The 21777-nt window shown below is 34.2% G+C and overlaps 2 protein-coding genes across 4 annotated transcripts in view; one reads left to right on the top strand and one right to left on the bottom strand.

The window, feature by feature from the left end:
• The window catches only part of LOC149418098 (uncharacterized), a 207229-nt gene extending 200888 nt beyond the window's left edge, over positions 1-6341 (bottom strand). The window contains exon 1 of the mRNA XM_089639323.1: positions 6083-6341. The gene's annotated coding sequence lies outside the window, so the exon portion shown is untranslated. The remainder of the gene's footprint in view (positions 1-6082) is intronic.
• Positions 1-21777, top strand: part of Atg16 (Autophagy-related 16) — a 419651-nt gene that overhangs the window by 312325 nt on the left and 85549 nt on the right. The window lies entirely within an intron of this gene.

The raw sequence follows: 21777 nt of genomic DNA, 5'->3' as shown, positions 1-21777 counted from the left end.
GAATTGATAAGCATGTCCAATCGACGCGAAAAATCGCTTAGGTAATTTTGTTTTGACTTGAGGTGCGATCATAATCACAATTTGATCAACCGTGCTCAGATTCGATACGAATTTGGCTGTCAAATATTTGAAATTAACATGAAGTTCACGCACTATTGATGTTTTAACTTTGTTATTCTTTGAACCTGTCTTTAATTTTAGACTGATTTTATTGTATGCGATGAGTATATTTCTTTATTTAAAAAATGCAACTCTTCCATGGAAACGTTAGCTTGTTTTCGTTTTTTTTTCTTTATTCATTATTGAACATTTACAATAATTTTATGTTTTCTCGGTCAGAAAACTAGGCAAAGCCCGCATTATGGTGTCCGAGAATTGTTACCTAAGTAAAAAAATATAAATCATCATAAATTGCAAAATGAAAAAACAAACAAGACAATTTGATACATATCTAGATACAAAAGAAATAAACAAGTGAGAAAAATTCAGTTTTTGAGTTTTTGTTGCTTAAAGTTTTCGATAATTGGGTTACTATCCGGCTTCGCTCTTGACTTCTTGGGTATTAATTTAATCACCCTTATGTTATTTTTTGTAAAATAGATATTTTGTTTTATAGATAATTCATCTAATGCTGTACGATACAATGCAATCACTTACTTATAAGGAGGATTTTTTAAATACTTAACCGAACTAGATTTTGTAAAATCTTTCATTGAAAGATACTTTCACATTTGATTGTTAAGCCTTTATCTGTATGGACCAAAGATATTAGAAGAACGAGATGTGCTATGCGCAGTTCGTACTGAGTGGAATTGTTTTGCCGAGTGTCGCCGGTTTTGTTCACCAATACTACTGCACACCTTCGCTTACGCTAAGGCATCGCTAAGGTATCCGCACTAATACATAGAACAGATTTCTGTGCGTACACGTCCCGATACCGTTCAAAGTACCCTAATTAGGTAGTACTCCGGCTACGGTCCGGCGGCCAACATAGCATATCTCGTTCTTCTAATATCTTTGGTATGGACGATGTATTTATTTCGCTTCACAAGCGTACAGTAAATTAAATTTTAATTACATTCTATTGAATGTTTTTCTTTAGCACTGATAATTCGACACATAGCATACAATGTATATCATTCATGGGGCGGGCCGTGAAGTATAGATATATAAATATACCCATGTATATTTTATAGGTACATGCATACAGCTTGAATGCTTTTATTGCAATGTGGCTCAAATTGCTGCCTTGCATAAAAGCCTGCGCGTTTATAGAAATACCTGCACCACATAAATCAACAAACTTCTCCATTAAAACTTCAATCAATCGGGATCCCCTTCTTATCTACTCTTCACAGGGCGGGTACAAAGTCACTCGCTGCACATTATGCACTCCGGCCAGGATAATATTTCAATAAAACATTAATTAAAAGTGCATAGGATCTTATTTACCACATTAAGCCCAAGATAGGCTATAAATATTATTCACTCAATTGGATTTTATAAAAGAAACACAAATCATGATACCAGATTTTAAAGGTGGAAATCCGTGTACCATGGAAAAACAGGCAGTTAAGATTTTTCGCAATTTTAAATTGTCCGAAAAGAGTTGATTTAAAGAAAATTGAGACTCTAAAATGATCTACTAGCAATGTCCTATCCGAAATCTAGGAAATCTAGGGTTTTTGGTGAGGTTTTAATATTACAATGAAGCGAATATTTGGCGGGTACGAATATCTTAACATAACATTTAGACAAGTAAAACGGAATTTGCCAAATGTTAAAATACCAGTATCTAAATCAAAACCAACATTTACGAAATACTTGGTGAGAGTAGTTAATGTTTGTAGTTTCAAATATAAACAAATAAATTTTAAAAATAAGTTCTAAAAATTCACCAAATTTTCAACATTTTTTTAATTTTTCCAAATTGCACTTGAGGAAAAACAAAACTATGGAGTCTCTCAAAATGATGTCGAAACCACAATCTATCAATTGAAGAGTATTTGGTTCAAAATCATGGACAAATAAATAATTTCAATCTAAAAATCCACATTTCCAAATTTAACCGCCCAAGAGAAAATAATTAACATTTTAACGAATACATTGGAGATTCCTGTAATAAAATCAGCAATCACGGAATACCCTATCAGATTCAGACTTATTTTGGTGCATGTGTATCGTAAATATCATTGTGAATGATTAAACAATGTGTGAATATTGAAAGGCAATTCACAGGTTCGCTTCCATTACCCCGTAAAGGGATTTCGCTAAACCATCGTACAGTTTATAGTTTTCACATAATAAAATTTATCAGATACAAGCTGGCAATACGAAGTTTTATTGAGCCGGGAATGTAATGAAGTGAGATTGTTTATTGCACCCGGTACGTCTGATAGTATTTCACCCATTGGCTCTCACCCTCCTGCGTAATGCGCATGCGCGGGCCCCTGACACCTTCCCGGAGAATATCGGCGGAATTTATTGGACACTCAAAGGATCCTGGTGTTAATGGCGGCCTGGACACAAACGTAGCCATTTATTGCAAGTGGACTGGAAGCATGGCGTTTGGCTTGGTAGCACGCGTCGATACTGAGATATGGTCCTGCCGCTGAGAGCTTTGCTGTAGCCTCTCTTTCTGTTTCAAACGTCACTTATGGGAATGAGGTAGAGGTTATAACGGAGCCATCAGTGATGTTTGTATCCGCAGTTCTGCATTTGTTTTATCATCCGCCGTCCTTTCATTTAAAATATGTTTTATTGTATTATTTATATTAATATAGGTATTTTGGATTTTTTCTCTACTTAATTTTGGTTTTTTGATAAAATTGACGAATCTGTCTAGAACGTTTTAGAGTGATGATATTTTAGAGTTGAAATCGAGTTAGTAATGATCGACGAAAAATATAATTGAATTATATAATAAAAATAAAAATTCTTTTAAATGTGAAACACATGAATGTATTAAATTTACGAAATTACTTACATAAAAATGCTTCGTGTTTTGTTACACAGATTATGCGAAAGAGAATTTATCAAAAATTCTTGTTCAAATACATTATTTAGTCTACGTCTTGACATTCAACTGACTTCGCTGAATCAATGACCCTATTCTCAAAAAATTTAAACCTTCTCCTTTTTTGTGCCCGTAACTCAGTCGGTATGACTACTTAACGAAGCCCCGGACCCAATTAGAGAGTATCGTAATTTATGAACAAAAGAAATGTCTGCAATTTAATGGTCCTAAAATTGCGCGTAGCGCACCAAAAAATCACGGCAAACTCGCATCTAACAAAGCATCCCAAACTGGATGTTTTCAAGTCCCGAATGTTGAGTGGTCTGGCGTTTTTACCTCTTGGGACAGTCCCAAGAATGATGGTAATGCAGTCACCCTGTTCTGCGATTCTTTTGGTAAGACGCCGCCATCCTTGAACAGAACGCAGAAGCTTTCCTGGACTAAATTTATTCTGAAAGCTCAGCTATTAAACCTGATATACTCGCCACTGAAAGCTAGCCTATAAATTATTGGGAGCAAAGTGCGGCGCGGGCAGGTACCGCAGAAATGCATCCTGAATACCATCATTTATAAGTTCACTTGTTCAATTAAATTTTATTGTACTTATGTAGCATAGAAGCCGTTTCAATAATATTGGATACTCCAGTTTCTTCGCATATCTCCGCTGTATTAATATGGCTTAGTTAATTATCAAGCGTCTCCTGCTGACACTAATTGAATTAATGGTATTTTGCATTAAAGTTTTATCTTGCTTTTCGAATGAGTTAATGCTTAATGCTTTCAATTAAAACCCACTTGCTCTATTCCACTTATTCCTATCAGTTTTACCTTCAATCTTACCTGCAACTAATAGCTTAATACGTTGTCCAATGAACGCTTAAACTTTATTAAACTAAAGCTTTCTGTGTTTGTATTTAACATAATAATTTACTAGAAATTGTTGTACATGTAAGTTGAAGTTGCCATTCTGTTTGCCTAGTCAATATTAATTCCTATCTACTTCATATCTTTAGAGACCGTTGACGTATTTCTATTAATTTTAATAAATATAACCTAATGCTCAAACGAGGAAATTTGTAAATATTTGTTTATTCCATAAATTGTATGGCTTGTTACTGAGGTGTTTGACCGAAGAATTTTTTGGTTCGTAAAAAGATCTAAAAGATCAAAATCAACACATCGAATGCATTATTATTTATGGGTTTTTAATACTGTTGCACCCTTCTTGTAATATTTAATATGCTCTGGATTTTCGCTGATACATGCCGTCGTTATTTATTTCTTTAACAGCGAGGATGGCGTGCAATTAGAGCAGTTTATTTATCAAAGCGTCCCCGCGCAGGTATTTTATGCACGTGCAAAACGACCTGACGAGTGGTCATTGAATCGCAATTTTTTTAAATACAAGGAAAATCTTGCTTCATCGGCGTTTTGTGGCAATTTCGACCGTTTTTTATCCTTACATTAAAATTGATGTGCGTGTATTTTCTTATAACTTTAACGTTTCTTATGCTTGCGTTAAAATTGATGGTACCCTCCTGATATTTGTTCTAATTGATGAAAAATGTTTGTTCTTTAAGGTTTTTTTAAACAAATTAACACATATTTAAATAGTATTTTTGGGCTCTTTATTCGATCTATCTATTAGTTTTTTTTAATTTTAATTTAAACAAGTAAATTATTCAAAAACGGTCCTTGTCCATTTCACCGAATGAAAAATGCCCTTTTTATTTACAAAACTTTGTGCGAATAGTTACGGATCAATGTTTTAAAAAAAAAATTTTTTCAGTTCCATTTAATATTTTAAAATATCCCAAACTTATCTCTTAAATTTTCTTGTTTCCAATTTTAGAGCGATTCTATTGTATTGAATGTTCCTTTTTTATGTATAAGTTTCTGTGTAACCTTTTGGTTCTAACATTATATTTATATACATTTTTTATATTCTTTACTTAATTTTGTTTAGTTTTTTAAGTAAATATAAATTATATTTGAGTTATTTAGTATTTATAACAATAACTTTAATAATAATAAATTTATAATTGTAACAACAAATAATTATGTATTGTCATAAATTTAACTTGTTATTTATTTTAATTATTCACAAACCAACACCATGATTCGCTTATGTTTTGAGCAACTTCTAAATTTAACTAAGCTTCTTTTATTTTGGTATATTATGGAATAAAGATAAATTAGTACTTTTAATTTTTCGTCTAATAAGGTTAAAACCGGCTAACCCTGCTAAAAATAGTTATTTGGTATATTGCATAGTGTTAAGAATTTATTTTATGCATTGCAGTTTTTTTTTTAAATTGTTTTATACTTATACTTCGCCAAGTATTTACTGTGGCTAACCTGGGCGTACAAAGACGGACACTCTTTGTAACTACATATTTCCCCTTACAATTGCGCATTTCATAAATCAGTTCGCTCCCCCTATACTACGTCAATCCGTGGCTAAGATATTCCTCCGTTGTTAGGTTTGTATTGTGTGTGTTGTTAAGAAACATCGTCAAACGTGAATTTTCCGACCATCAAATATGTAAATAGCCATTACAACAATACAATAAGCCCGTACAGTGATGTAATATTATGTACTGCGATTTTACGTGCTTGTAGTTAATAGGCGCAGTGTTGCTTGTTATTGGCGGGAAAGGAAAGCCGTTCATGTATTATGGGCTTTTTGTTGCGCTCTTCGTTGCATTAATTCTTTTCAAAAAGTTACGTTATATATTTATTTCTTGCCTTGTACAATCATTTGAACATTTTATTTTGGTATTTTCATTTTTATCTGATTGTGGAATTTCTATAAAAAAATATATTAATATTATAATTTCAATGTATAAAAAAAGATTTTTCCACTTATTTATAAATGAGTACTATAATGTTACAATGGTTTTTTAACATGCTTAATTTTTTATCGCAAATGTTATTTTTTTATGCGTTTTATTTCTTAGCCTTGAAAACGCGGTAAATATATTGTGAGCATTTAAGAGAATTGTGGTTTCACCTTACATGATTCCTTAATATCTAAAAGAAGTGTAATTTCCTTAAAATACATACCGTTATCACAGCAACTGCACTTTTGTAAACAATCTGCTCCCACAAAATTTACAAAATGTAAATTGTCCTTCGATGGAGTTTGAAAAAAATATCTGACCGTTCTATACCGAATTCAGTAAACAATTCACGGCTTTTCTTCCACTAGCTAGATTTCCACAAGAGGGGATGAAATGCCTGCAGGGAGACCGTGAGAGCTACTTTCAAGAGAAATGTGAACAACCTTCGCGTACCACTGCCGTCGCGACACTGAACTTGAACGTTCCCCGTTGGTCGGTTATAACATAGTGTGCAACCTTAACCTTGCAGCCGCAAGAGGAAGAGATACTCCGAAGGACGGCCGATGGTTCCCGAGCGAGACAGCGCTACAGGTGAGGCTGGCCCATCCCGCGCGAAAGAAAGAAACACCTGCCGAGCCGAAGACCTCCGCCGATCGGGGAACCAAGAGAGTTGAGAACCTCCGCTAGTAATTTACCTTCTAGTAGCAAGGTGGTTTTGAGTTCGTTCGCTTCGCGATGACCCATTTGAAAGCTTTCGTCTACCTTTCTTTTTGCTGTTGTTTGGCATACTGCTTTTCCACTTGGTGTTCTTGCTCTATCTCTTCTGCGGTGCATTATAGTTCTCTTACTTGTGTCTTCATAGCAAAGGCGTTTCTTTTGCTCTCCGTTGGTTCAAGTTCATGGTTTTGCAGTGGGTGTTTTCGCTCGGCTGTTCCGCATTGCTGGCTGTTATGTTCGCGTGCTTTCATAGGAGGTGATTCGGTGCATTATAGTTCTTCGACTTGTGTGTTCATAGCAAAGGCGTTTCTATTTCTCTATGTCGCAATCATGTTCATGTCTTTGCTGTCGGTGTTTCTGCTCATTGGTTTAGCATTGCAGCCAGTTCTGGTCGCGTGCACTCATACGAGCAGATTCGCGTGTGGAAGCAGTGACACTCCGTTTGTTCCTAGCCGAGTATGGGCTAAGCGAGCCGTTGAACTTGGTTGCGTAATAGACGCGGTGGATGATTAATTCGATTTATATTAATCGCACTCGTGCGGGTAGATTTCTCATCGCAATGGCAGGCGTTGGAGTATCTAGTCTTTCCTGGTAATCCCTGCCACGAACCCTTCGATTATCTGAACGCAGGAAATGTACTGCCAACACCAAATGGATTACTCCATGTCCGTCACATGTGAACCTTTAATCATAATAATGATTATTATTCATAACTTGAACTTGTAAGTTAATGGTGATATTGCTAATGGACGGAAATGCTTGCTTTATACATCGCAATAAGACGGGAAGCTTTTATGATAATATTGATTATTTTTCTGTTTCCTCACCAACTATCATAATTTTTGTTAGTTAAATAAACGTTATATTGGTTTATTTCGCAGCTTCTCGTCTCATAATTCAAAACGCCATCTCACTCTCCATAAAAAAAACCAATTACATGAGAATATTATCTATTCGGAATGTCTGTCTGTTTGCTGTGTAATATTACTCTGACACCTTCAAACATACCGTAACGAAATTCATTACGTTTTCTTATATCAAAGATCAGGTTGTGTCTATGCTCCTGTTTGTATAAGTGGATTATTTTCTCACATCTCCATACTATTTCGAGTAAATTCTCAACGTAGAAGTATTTACACCCAAACAATGACTCATGTGTTTCAATTTCAAGAATAAATAAAGAATAAATAACTCTAAATAAAGTATGATTTAATTCTATTCCTTACATTTTATTCTACGTAGACGTCACATTATAGGTATGTCAATATAACCTCGTATTTAATATAATATAATACTAACGTGCACGTTCTGATAATTTATACTTATGGAACTATATCAAGGTTCCTATCCTATCATCATTAATACATAAATTTTGTGACATATATCAAAAAAAAATGTCTTTTAAAACCTTACTCCAATCGCCATTTTTTACACATCTTTTGTTTGAGTTCATGTTTTGCGAAGGATATTGATCTAATAGAGAGACTACCGAGATGATTTACTAAAATACCAAGAGCTTTGATAGACTCAATGAACTAAGATTACCAACGTTTAAAGAAAGAAGAGAAAGGGGTGACTTGATTGAGACATTCAAAATTTTATCTGGACATTATAGTTGCCCTAACATCCAAGAAATCTTCAGCACCAACAATAAAATTATCAAAGTACCTTTTCCATCTAATCCTAGAAATCACTTCATTGCAAATAGAGTAGTGGACGCACGGAACAAACTTCCACAACATGTCATTGAATCTACAAATATAAACTTATTTAAAGCGCGATTGGATTCTTATTCGGAGAGAAGAATGGATTATCTTATTCTAAAATTTAAAACAGCTCAATTTCTGTTAAATTGAGTTGATTAATTACTGTTGACAAACTGCTTAATTGCGGTTTAACGGTATTGTACTTTGAAGAACGATGAAAATAAAAAATAAATATAAAAATTGTTGTCAAAAACTAAACAAAAACAAATAAATCAGATACAAGAGCATCAGCAAAATGCTGCCTGCTCAATGAATAACAATGATAATGTAATGTTGGATGGATCTATCCTAAAAAACGTTTATAAAATGAAGACTTCTTAAAAATATACATATATGTATTTTTTTTCACTTATAGCAAACACTTTGTTAACTTTATTAACTTCAGGGTTATTTTATTTTAATTATTATAATTATGTATTGTATAATTGGTATTACACCACAATAAAGTGGTATTCAAACAAAGTTATTTTATTTTTATTATTATATATTTTTTTACCGAAAGTAATTTTAGTTATCAAATTCACTACGACACTATATACTGATATTTGTATGCTAAAACACGAATATTAAAATTAAATTTAACAGTCAACATTTCTAAAAATTATATTTTTTTAAGAACCGTTGGAAAGTTTTTGAAACCTTGCTCATCTCACATATATCTTCTCTTAATTTTTTTTTTATTATTTTGTGTCGTTTCAAAGTCTGTCAAGTGTGCATTAATTGATTCCTGAGATACGAGATCAAAGCGCAGTTTGTTGCTCAATTTATGAAATAAAGAGCTGGTGAGATTCGCACCCAAGATTTGCAGGATGGGTAGATAAATGAGCAGCTCCCTAGCAGCCTCAGTTTGCGGGAACCCTACTTCACATTGTCTTCCATTTGACGTGTGAAGCGGTTTCGTGGCATCTTACTGATGTAATCTTTTCCTACCATTGTCTCAGGTTAACTTCTCTCACACATGACTCTCGGGTGATAATCTAGTGAAGTCTCCCATATAGCCTGCTACCTCTCCACTAATTGTTGTAGCGAATTCCCATTATGCAATAATTACTGAGCGACTCGCGGGCTCTTGAGGGTTGGAAGAAAGTGCTTGTACGTGGATTCAAAGATAACACAGAAATGTGTAGCTCTGCCTCGAATTACAGAAATACAAAGGAAGTTGGACAACGTCACCCGAAGCCTGTGAAACATAGTTTTATTGCCTTCAGCATTTTTCAAGTATTTAACGTAAGTCTTAGAGTGTCCACTTTCCCATGGCTACACTACACATTTTGAAGACCCTCACAAATTACTTGTCATAGTTGATGCCCGATTATTTTTAACTGTACAGTTGTGAAAAAACCCAATTCGGTTAACTTCAGAGTAAAATGATCATGAGTAGCGTGACGACTTGAAAACATATCTCATATTCGCACGGAGATTTTATTAATACGTTGCAGCATGCAAGCTTTCGTAGTATGATTTGACGTGATAGGTACTTGAGATTGGTATAGCACGGAACAGGCATGCCTATTAGGATTAACTTATTAGATATTCCAGATTCGCAACTACAAGAACCAACGAGCGTGAATATAAATGCTCGCGGGTCTGAAGAGTGTTAGGAGTTAGGACTACCGACCTAGGAGTTGAAATGATCATTATTTGGATTATTCATTCCATGACTTTCTCGCACGTTTTCATATCGACTATGTTTTGATTCAACAATTATTTTTTGTTAATTCACTTGTACCCGATTTATCTCTGATATTATTTAGGTATTCTATCCAAACGTTTATACATGTAATACGTGGTTCTTGTGAAGCATTTATCTTGCATTATTACCTATATACCTACTAATGCCTTCCGGTTAAACTCTTAACACCTTGTAAGATTTCATATTTCTGCTGGCAGATTAGTCCTTCACCCCGTTGACCGTTCATTTCTTCTTTCTTTTCCAATTTTTCACGGTTGATATATATTTTTTTTACTTTCCCTTTTTCAGTTTACTACCAAGTTACCGTCGATCTTTTCGCTACAATCTTTTGCATATAATCTCTTCTTCTATTCGTTCCGCTATTCATTTAAACTCTTCATTTATATCCTTGTTACGTAGCAATCAATCTGCCTTAACCATTTCGAGCTATAAATTAAGACCGATACCCGATCCTTGCTGAACGCGTTAAACTTCGTAATCGATTCTAATCGATTTCATTTCTGCATTTACCTCATTATTAACATCGTTTCCCGCATTCACTATTCTCCTCCGCATTGCTAACACCCTTTACTTACGTTATTAACTCTTCCGCACATGCTACCACATCATAGCTGTCTTAGACTAGAAGAAATTGCTTCTGAAAAATCTCTTACGCACTCGTAAAAAATTCCGAAATTAAAAATTTAAGATTGCAACAACAATGAACAATATTTTTTTATTTAAAGCATAAAGTTCTTCTACCGTTTCTGTCGTGTCTTTTTTCTTAACAAACTATGTAGTTGGGTTTTGTTTATAATATTTTATAACAGTCGTTAGCAGTAAGACTAATTCCTAATTCAATTAAATACATTCTTGCACATCGTGGCTTTTCCTGTCCATTAGACCAGAAATAGAATCGACCACGGCCCCCCGATCATGCTAAGTAATCGTGAAGCTCCGGCGCATAATGGCATTAAGTGAGCATTTTTTCTGACAGTTTGATAAACGCACCAGCGACACTTGCCGTGGAGAATCTACCTGAATCATCCACAAATGTAATCACGGGATTCAATAAATTTTTGACGGTCGGGAGAGGAAAAAGTGTGAAGGTCCGTTAGCGGGCACAAAGGCGATATCTCGTGGTCTGATCGCTGGAACCACAGACATAGGAATTAATAGACGAGAAGATAAAGGCGAGGGGTAAAATCAACTGTTGAAGAACGAAGGGAGTGAAGATGACTGTGATTCGTCAATAAATCAATCTGACAGTAAATAGGCATCTCGCATTATAATATCACCATTTACTTCTTAAAAGTAAAATCTGCTTTGAATGAATAGACATTTTTACATGGGAGCGCAAATTACTCGCCACGTTATGAACAAATTTGCGAAGTCCAAATTCGGCAAAGTAAATTTCTTCTGTTTGCAGAGTCGTAGTTAGTTTCAGAGTATTTAGTTAAGACCCTTTTACGAATGTTCATAATTTACTTACCCCAGTAAACAGCGACAAGCACACTTGACAACGGCTATATTATTACTCTAAGCAACGGCCACATTCGAACAATGATCTAGGGTTGTCACAACCGCTTTTTTTCCTATTAATAATAAAATAATGTAATTATCACTTTTAATTAAAATTAATTTACGCGAATTATTTCAAACATTATTTCATCACAATAATACGTAGCATTTACATTATTATTTGCTCCTTGTTTTTGTAGACACTCTCAGTATCGCCCCAACTACTTGAAATGGCTTTAGGCGTGTTCAGTGACCAGATTTACATAGCTAGGTACTTCTCACCACCACATAGCCAGGTGTGGGGTATTATTTGGGAGTATTTTGTCGATGAAGGTGCTTTTTATTTATTTTTTGGGTATAATATTTGCATAAACATTTTTTTAGGTACATTTAAGCATCATAATATGTCTGCAAGAAATTAGTAAAACAGTATTATATACACCGACATAATAACAGTATTCTAAGACTATGCATAATATTATTAAAAAATATACGAGTTATACATATAAATTATGTATACAGGGTGTATCGGCACGTACCCGACAAACTTTAACCAGCTATTCCTTAGCATATTTGGAGTAAAAAATCTTATGTGCACTTTGCTGTCCGGTAACGTTTTTTTTTAATAAAAAATTTATTATTCATATTTTCACCACATGTCACCACTGTTTTATCCTTTGATAAAGTTTGAAAACCCATCTGGCAAATATTTTATTCGAATTCCGTTGAATAATGCACGTGTGTACCTATATTGGCGCACGTTTACAGTCACAACGAAATAGCACGGCACCATTCGTCTCATTTTTAACTATTATTATTTAGTGTGTGCGAAAGAGCGAAGACGCTTTTTGACACACTTGCTTATAACAGCTGTTTAACACGAAACGCAATGCCAATGACAGTGATGTAGTGTGGAAATTTTAAATTTTTTTGTTTTTAATTGAAAAAAAAATGCTACCGGACAGCAAAGTGCCCATAACATTTTTTACTCCAAATGTGCTAAGGAATAGCTGGTTAAAGTTTGTCGGGTTAGTGCCGATACACCCTGTATATAAATATATACGGACAATGGAAGAAATCAAAAGAAAAAGACAAAAGGGTTAATAATTAAAGTATATTTGTGAGAACAGCATCCAATAAACAACTTACAGGGGTTTAAATAATGTACTAAAATAAAAGCACAGTTTAAGAGAAAACAACATGTACAATAGTTATATTATCGATGCTAGATAAATAATAACAGCTGAATAAAAATATATTTTAAAGATGAACCAACATAGAAAGAAGGTATTAATCTGTTGACTGTGATGACGCCCGTGTCCGTGAGAAAAATTACAAATCATAGATATGAAGGTCTCCGTAGTCGAGGGGTAACGCTCTCAACTAGCAAGCGGGAAGTTTCGGGTTCGAAACCCAGCGTGCAAATAAAATTTTTATTTGATTAATTTGAATTATTTCACGATTTACTAATTTAAAATAATTTAAAGGATGTTTGCGGCACGTTCTAAAGTGGAAGATAATATATTCCAACGCCGTCAAAGAAGCTGCGTTTATCAAATAAAAAATATTTCCTAAAGAAATATTTAGCGCAAGCGATTCTGGCCGTATTATTCATACAGTTCCTTTGTAAACACGGGTTAAAATTGATTTTAAAAAAATCTTCGATTTTAGTTTGGAGGACTCCGGAGTCCCTCCCACAGTTGATAGGTTAATAATTGAATATGATCGAAAACAACGTAATACCATAGACATATGAATATTAGTAGACCTGCCCTAAGTGATTAAAAGCGTATTATCCCCACTCCCCATACCGGTTCCATTGGAGCCGGCTGGGCTCGCGTATGGCCTCAAGTGAAATTTGAAAACGTGACGTCATCATTCTTGTGCGAACTATGGTCGAGGCATCATCGGTTCATTTTACGAAATAACACGGCAAAATGTTGACTTGTGATATGAAAACTTGTAAAAATAGATGTGAAAAAGAGAATAAACCCAATTGTCGTATTACATTCCATAAGTAAGCATTATTTTACTTTATTTTAAGCTTATTCACACCGTATTATATGGATCAGTTTTAGAAACACATACTATCACATCACAATGTAGCGATTCTCAAGTGTGCTCATCGTTGTTTACTGGGGTAAGTAAATTATGAAACATTTGTAAAAGTCTCTTAACTAAATACTCTGAAACTAACTACGACTCTGCAAACAGAAGAAATTTACTTTGCCGAATTTGGACTTCGCAAATTAGTTCATAACGTGGCGAGTAATTTGCGCTCCCATATAAAAATGTCTATTCATTCAAAAGCAGATTTTACTTTTAAGAACTAAATGGTGATATTATAATGCGAGATGCCTATTTACTGTCAGATTGATTTATTGACGAATCACAGTCAGCTTAACCCCCTTCGTTCTTCAACAGTTGATTTTACCCCTCGCTATTATCTTCTCGTCTATTAATTCCTATGTATGTGCGTAATACGACAATTAAAACAGAACATACATTGTCTAGTGAGGCGGGTAACTTACTAACATTAACTAAATATAATTCAATAAACGCCCGGGTTGCCGGCAATTAAATTAATTAATATATATTTTTTATATAGAATAGGTGCTGAAATTTCCAATTTTATGTCCGGGTTAAATCTTCCCCATAGGAAAAACTAAACCCTTTCACACACTTTTCCACAAATTATCATCTAGTCAATCAACATTATGCAAGTGCATTATATAAGCAATATAAATACAAAACAATACAAGAACAACACGTCAACTCACCAGAGATCAAATGGGAAAATAATTCACCGACTCCAGATATTTTCATATCAGAGGGATCGGCTCGGTAGAACTCTATTATTTGTTATTATTTCTAATACACCTATGTGTAAATGGTAAATTAATCTTTTACACAGATGACATCTGCACAGTTTCGCAAATGAATATACCAAAGATAACATAACAAGTAAAGATTTCGATGCATAAAACCACAATTTTCAATATCATTTCAAATAATTATTTTTGGTAACCTATTGTTTATTACTAAACCTTGTGTAAAAATGTAAACAACACGTACCCGTGATATGTATAAAATAAAATTAATAAAATATTAAGTAAATGAATAAAGCAATTTCAGTTCCCAGAAAATAAAATCGCTTTCGTATAAACTTGTCTTTTCGACTTCCCTGAATTAGACATCAATTTTGAAAAATAATGTAGTCTAACATCGGTATATTTGTCAGCAATAGCTCTTATAAGGTCGTGAATGTGATTTTCGGTAGGAAATTGATCGAATTGATGACTGTACAATGAATGAAATAGGTTTGTAGCTAGAAATGCCTTTAAAATTTTACCTACCATCCAAGATTTTTTAAACTTTGGTGAAATAACGGTTCCTCCACTTTGTGCCAGAAGTTTTTTTAAGAGGACTTCTGTTTTCCAACAAACATCAATTACATCCTTTGAAGGATAAAGTAATCCACCTTTATCTTTAATTACTATCAATCTATGTTCAGGGTATATTTCATTGGAAAACAGAGCGTTAATGCACTGATTGCAGCGTAGTTTTTTTCCTAAGTGTCGAACGATAAACCCTGAAATGTATGTCACAACAATGAGGTTCAATTGAACCGTAACTAAGTCTTGGCTTAAATAATTATCTATTTCGTCAAAATAACATATGCTATCGTCATTGTCGCTACAATTTTCAAAATATGTACCAGATGTAATATTTATTCTTTCTACTGCCGATGAACAGTTTAAAACTGAAATTTGTTCAAACGGAATATAATTGCCTGTTGTTGTTTGTTTTAGTTCCATATGAACTAGCGATTTTTTATATATAGACATAAATTGCCGAGCTGTTGGGTTATTGTTAAATCCTCCAGCCGATCTAACGTTGCAAAAAAATAATTCTAAATGGTCTTGTGAGCATTTATACAAAGGTATGTATTTTAATAGTTGCCTCTCTTCTATTAAGGTATTGTACAACCGTTTTGTGCTTTCTATACAAATACAAAAACCGAGGAAACCTGTTTTTCGATTCGTATTTATAATATTTTTGTTGTTTGCTGCAATGCGTATATTTTTTAAGTAATATATGGCTTTATTCAAAAAAATTATATTTGTATTGTAATTTTCAGCATTTATCGGCTTTTTAAAACCAAATTGATGCAAATTACGCGAATTTAAAATATCAAATAAATCATTTATCAGTCTTAAAAAGAATACGGTTCCTTCTACACCATCAAATTCTTTTAGTTTTAAATCGTTTCTACAAAATTCTAGAGCATTAGCACAGCTATTGCTAAATAATTGTGAGGCCAAATTAACCTTCATTTTGTTGTTATGGAAATCAATATGAATTGGCCTTAATTTATTTGCGACGTGGAGTTTTTCACGCACCTGAATCTCATTCAATTTACAAAGGTAATTCCAATTTATTTCATTTCCTTTACTATCAATCAATATCTTTTTGGCTTCGAATGCATTACGTACTAGCTTCAGCATGTGACAAGCGTCAAGAAAAATAGCCACTTCCTTTTTCGTAACCGGATGAATGAAGGATGGTTTCAAGTTATTACTCTCTAATGAACAACCGAGTATCTTAGCCATAGAAATATTTGAGGGACAACCATCGAACGTCATGGACACAATATCAATACCCACTTTGTCAGCTTCCTCTAAACACTCAAGCACGAGGTCAGCTCTTTGCCGACCAGATACGCCATCCACAAGAAAGTAACCAACGGGTACTTTCCAATTGGCGTTTATAGCAACAATCATGAAAACGAGTGCCTCTTTTGCAACGGACTGACCATGATGGAGTTTGTCTCCGCCAAATCCAAAGTCTACGTAGCCATGATGATTATTTCCATCCCACTCCACAAGTTGCCTTATGGCCATCTCGTCTATGACCAAATTGCAAACAAGTTTATATCCTGTAGTCGACGCTTTTAACTCCAAAGCACGAAAAGACTCTTTTGTAAAACCAGGTCGTCCATCAATCACTTGAAGCCATTTACACAATGTTCGTGGGGCAGGAAGGCAAAAATCAAAATATTCTCTAACGTACTGATAAGCTTTGGGAGAATAATAGTTAAGGGTAAAAGCAAATACTCTAAGTGATGCGGAATATTTTCTAGGTAACTTAAGCTTTTGGTTTTTTGTTTCTACTCTTTTAACGAGCTCAAAACATTTAGAATTAGCTAAAATATCGCCATGTGAGGTTTGATTTGATTTACATTTTTCCAGTTTGCAAGTAAGTTGCGAGATTTTACGTTTATAAACAACGTTAATTTTTTTCAATTTTCTAATTAGTAACTTACTTTCTAATAATAAGTTTTCCATTTTTTTGCAATTGACTTCAATTGCTTTATTTTTTTGAGTGGTTTTTGATATTATAAGTGGTTCTTCCATAAAGACGGGTTGGGGCTCCTGAATCTGCGGAATAGAGACATAATATTATATTTTTAGGTATAAAACATTAAATCGGTTACTAGGTGATCCGCGCACTACATTATAATACAATATGTTTTTGAAGTCATCAAAGGTCAATAATCAATTGGTACTCACAATGCTTTCTGGAATAGGAGTGGGTAACATACAACTGACGAGCACACATGACTGTGCAGTAGGGTGGAGTGACGTTGTATGGGACTTTTTTTTTTAAAGATGCCAGTACTGTAATAGCAAAAAAAAGTTGCCTTTATATAACACCTCTTTCGTCTAAAAAAATCAACTCGATCGAAACATTCCTTTATTCAACAACCAGCACATTTATATTTAGAAAAAAATTGTATGAAAAAAGTCGCTGAAAACTCTGCCAAGTATTATAAACAAGCGATATTCATGGCAAAAATACAATTTTATTAGGGTTTTTATAGCTAATAAGGTGCATAACACATCTGAAAATAAAAATAAAATTACCATAGTTTCAAGGCGGGGTCTATTTTTGGTTTTTTGAAGAGGATTATTGATTTTTATTGTTTTTTTCGTGTTTTTTGAGAAACATGTTTTTTTATTAAATAAAATACGTTAACAAAGAGAATTTTTTTAAACGTTATCGAAGTTTTATAATATTTATCGTGTTTTGAAATGAGATTTGGTGTGAAATTCAGGCATTATATGCCTAGATTTTATTGTCGCCCGAATGAATCCATCTCTTGCTTCAGGCCCAACTGTAGACAACGATGCCTGGGTAACTAATTTGATGCACCTCTCGACTGCTTGAGTGTGGCAGGGAAATCTGGGAAATTCAATACTGTCCTTTTCTTCACCGAAATTATTTATCATCTATCGACTAGGCCATCATTACTGATTTCGGATAGTATCGGTGGCGGTGTAACTTCGCATTCCTGCCAGTTGATAATATCGTAATATTTACTTGCTGAAAAGTTTATTGTTGGAATAATAAAGTCTCTAACAACAGATGGACTCGGACATCTATCTCGCGCATTTAATATTCGTCTCAAACCCAATTCTCTTACAATAAGGTTGTCATCCATTATCATGGAAAGTAGCAGATTTTCCGGGTGGCAAAAATAGGCGTTTCTTTGAATTGCTGGATTAATTATATCTCGTAGATCGGTTCTCAAATATCGGGTGAGTTTTATTATAGTCATGTAATGCCCCATCTTTACACGACGGGTGCCTCTTTATCTCAAACCATGTCGGAGCATATGCTTTAACAACATATTCAGCAAGAATGTTTAGGTTCACTGAAGGGTTAGTTGTTCCTATATTACAAGTATTTTTGGTCCGTGCTCAAATTTTTCAATTCCTCTGCGTTGAGTTTGTGCATCTCAAAGTGTATTGGTGAATAATTTATAACGGTGTTTTCAGAGCTGCTTGAAAGAAGTTTTCCAATAGGTCCTGAAAACCCTTTAGGTCCTGTTGTAGCACCATCTACGTGTTGAAACAAGTGGCGAAGGAGAAGTTCGTTTGCATGCAGCTGACAGATAAACCATTGTAACGGATGACCTAATTCCAATTCCATGAATCTAATAGTTCCATTTCTTTTGCCTGTATTGACAGCAGTCCCATCACATCCAATCGCTGATAAATCATTCAAATTAAAACCGTTCACTTTTAAATGGTGTAACATGCTCTTTGCGATGTTTTTGCCAGTTCCTGATGATGGTGTAACATGTCCAATTGAGACCCCGGCTCAGATAAAAATGGAATAATGTTCTTCTGAAATCGTTCTCCGATGATATCTATCCCCTATTTTTTCCCGAGACAGTGTTTTATCCTTCCTTCCATCGAAATATAGACCTCGAATTTTTGTTGACTCCGACGACATCTGCCATGTTTTTATTAAAGAAGTGCGACACGTTTGTCTAGCTCGTCTGAGTTTGCTCCTATCAATCACCATTTTAGAGTCGTCTTCGGTTACTATGCCAAAATCTTGTAATGTAGCACTTGCAACAGCTGATGCCGACCTGTCTGACAAACCATACTGATCGCAGATTCTGGCCAAAGTGGGGAGTTTTAACATCATACGGGAATTTTCTGGGGGTTGCGAAGAATGTGAAGAAAATGATTGGTTTTCATCAAAAAAGGGTTGACGTGGTTTTGTCGCTGATGCTGTAGATGAGCTGACCTTCGAAGCAAGTTCAGATAAACGAGCTTGCATCCTCATTTTCCGATGTAATTTTTTGTTGTGTCGGTGTCTATTGCTCCCAGCATCATTTTTCTCGAGGATCTTTGGTCTTCAAGGAATGCTTGTTCTTTGGTGGGTACCTTGCGCGTCTTTTCGCAGGAACACATATTCAGATTGTTACATTTGCATGAAGCAATATCGAAAAGTTTATTCATTTTGATTTTATAAGAATTTAACTTAACATAATAATGCACACTTTTGTTGGCCAATTTTTAAGTTTTAAGTATTCGTTATAATGATCTTGGATCAGTTTCATCACTCGATTGTGTGAAACAATGGGAATAGAAGCGCGCTTCCAAATTCCTTCAACAATTGCAGATATAACACTTTTTATTTCGAATACTGACGGTTTTTTTGTAGAGTTAAGATTACGCTCATATCGTAAGAACAAATAATGTTTAATCACTTCTGAGACAGTAGGTAACACTTGAGGGTTCATTTCAGTTGGTGCCCCGAATATTGGACATAAAATTTTGCTTTTCGTGTAATTTGCATTCATTTTTACAACAATTATATGTGTTAAAATTTAATCGGACAAGGATTCTAACACGTCTACGGTCAGCGGTAGCCGAAACGAAACTAGATGCAAGTCGTATCTAGTTTCTGCGACGAAACAATAGGAGCGAAATTATCCCCCCCACCTCCACAGCGCTCACAAACTCACTAGTTTAAGAGCAATTTATGCAGTGTTTTTTTTTTTATAAAACATGTAATGTTCAATAAGGTAAATTCGATTGAAAGTAATGGATATTATTTTATATTTTTGAGACTGTACTCAGATTTTGGAAAAAAAAGGCTAAATTTACGTTTTTTACGTTACGAAATCGCTAGGTTGTTGAATGAAGACATAAGTTTAGATTTTTTTAAGTATTTTTACGAGAATATGAATGACATGAAGCATCTTTTGGCAGCTATTACAATACCGAGATTTGATTTTTGCAATGTCACTCCACCCTACTGTGCAGCTGCAGCTACGGCCTCGATCTCCGTGAAGCACATAGTCATAGGTTCTGGTTCGCATTCCTTTTCGTAACGAGAAAAAGTTGACAATATTAGGTATATAGTCATTATTTTATTTCAAAAATGTACATATTTATTACAAATTTGTGACATGCACTATCTATAAAATATTTATTTAAATAATGATTAAATATAAGAATGAACTCACGACATGTGTGCTGTGTAGAGCAGGTGAGCAAGAAACGAGAGAAAAATCAGAATTCTCTTGTGGGTTCATCCAATAAGTATTGTTGGCCCTTTCATCAGCTAGAGAAAGACATACATATGATTTCTCAGAGAAGTTGTCGCTTAATTTCTGAAATGGATAGATAGTAAAATTAAAATAATTATATGTAATGAATAACTACAAAAAATAATTATTAGTCATTAAAGAATTAATATACTAACGATAATTCTTTCTGTAACAGGTGACAAAGAGACCGATGGGATCGCACCTACACGTAGCACACGTGTGCCATGTTTGTTTATTATAAAATCTGTCTCTTTGAAATGTTCTGAGCAGATACGAAGGTTACGAACACTTGTCTGCTCACTTTTACCGGATGAAAGCCGCCACATTGTCTTCAAGTCTTCTTTTTTGGGAAATCTTTAAGAAAATATATAACATTTCACTTTTAAGAAGATAATAGAAAAGGAAAACAACTAAAAAAACAAATGAAATTATACACAAACAGCTTTTACCAGCGATTCTTAAGAGTATTTGTAGTAAAAATTTGGACATCATTTTGCCGTCCGATAACACTTTTTCAATTAAAAACAAAAAACATGTTTTTCTATCACACATCGCCACTCGGTATAACCTAGCGCATTACGTGATATGCACTCCTTCTCGTTCCAGCAGTACCATACATACGAAACAACGCGCGTACCTAACACGTGGTCCGTTGCGACGTGTGATAGTATGATCCAAAGATAATATATGATCGGTGGCGACGTACGATAGAAAAATATAATATTTTTAATTTTAATAGATAAAAATATCATCGGCCAGCAAAATGACACATACATTTTTCATTCCAAACATGCTCACTGTATCTACATTTTACTTCCAAACATACCAATTTTTCAAAATTGGTAACCAATCATTTTATCCTATATTAAGTGTTGTTAATGAATTGTGTAAAATTATTATTATTAATAACTATTAGTAATAACGCCATTAAAGTGGAATAAATTTAAAAATGATTGGTTTATTATCCTTTATTAATACGACGGAGTTCCAACAAGAAATAACACATGAAAAAATAGACGTTCCAAATGATACTATTATACAGGGTGTATCGGCAAGTACCCGACAAACTTTAACCAGCTATTTATTGCTCAGCACATTTGGAGTAAAAAATATTATGGGCGCTTTGCTGTCCGGTAACATTTTTTTTCCATTAAAAACAAAAAATAAATAAAAAATCCACACTCCGTCACTGTCATTTGCCTTGTTTCTCGCGTTCAACAGCTGTTATTAGCAAGTGCGTCAAAAAGTGTCCTCGCTCTTTCGTACACACTAAATAATAAAAGTTAAAAATGAGACGAATGGTGCTGTGCCATTTCGTTGTGATTGTA

Source organism: Hesperophylax consimilis, chromosome 14 (genome assembly GCF_061612785.1).
Source record: "Hesperophylax consimilis isolate HC1 chromosome 14, BYU_Hcon_1.0, whole genome shotgun sequence".
Classification (NCBI taxonomy): Eukaryota; Metazoa; Arthropoda; class Insecta; order Trichoptera; family Limnephilidae; genus Hesperophylax; species Hesperophylax consimilis.
The sequence above is the reverse complement of the archived record's forward strand: the minus strand, read 5'-3'. Positions and strand labels throughout refer to the sequence as shown.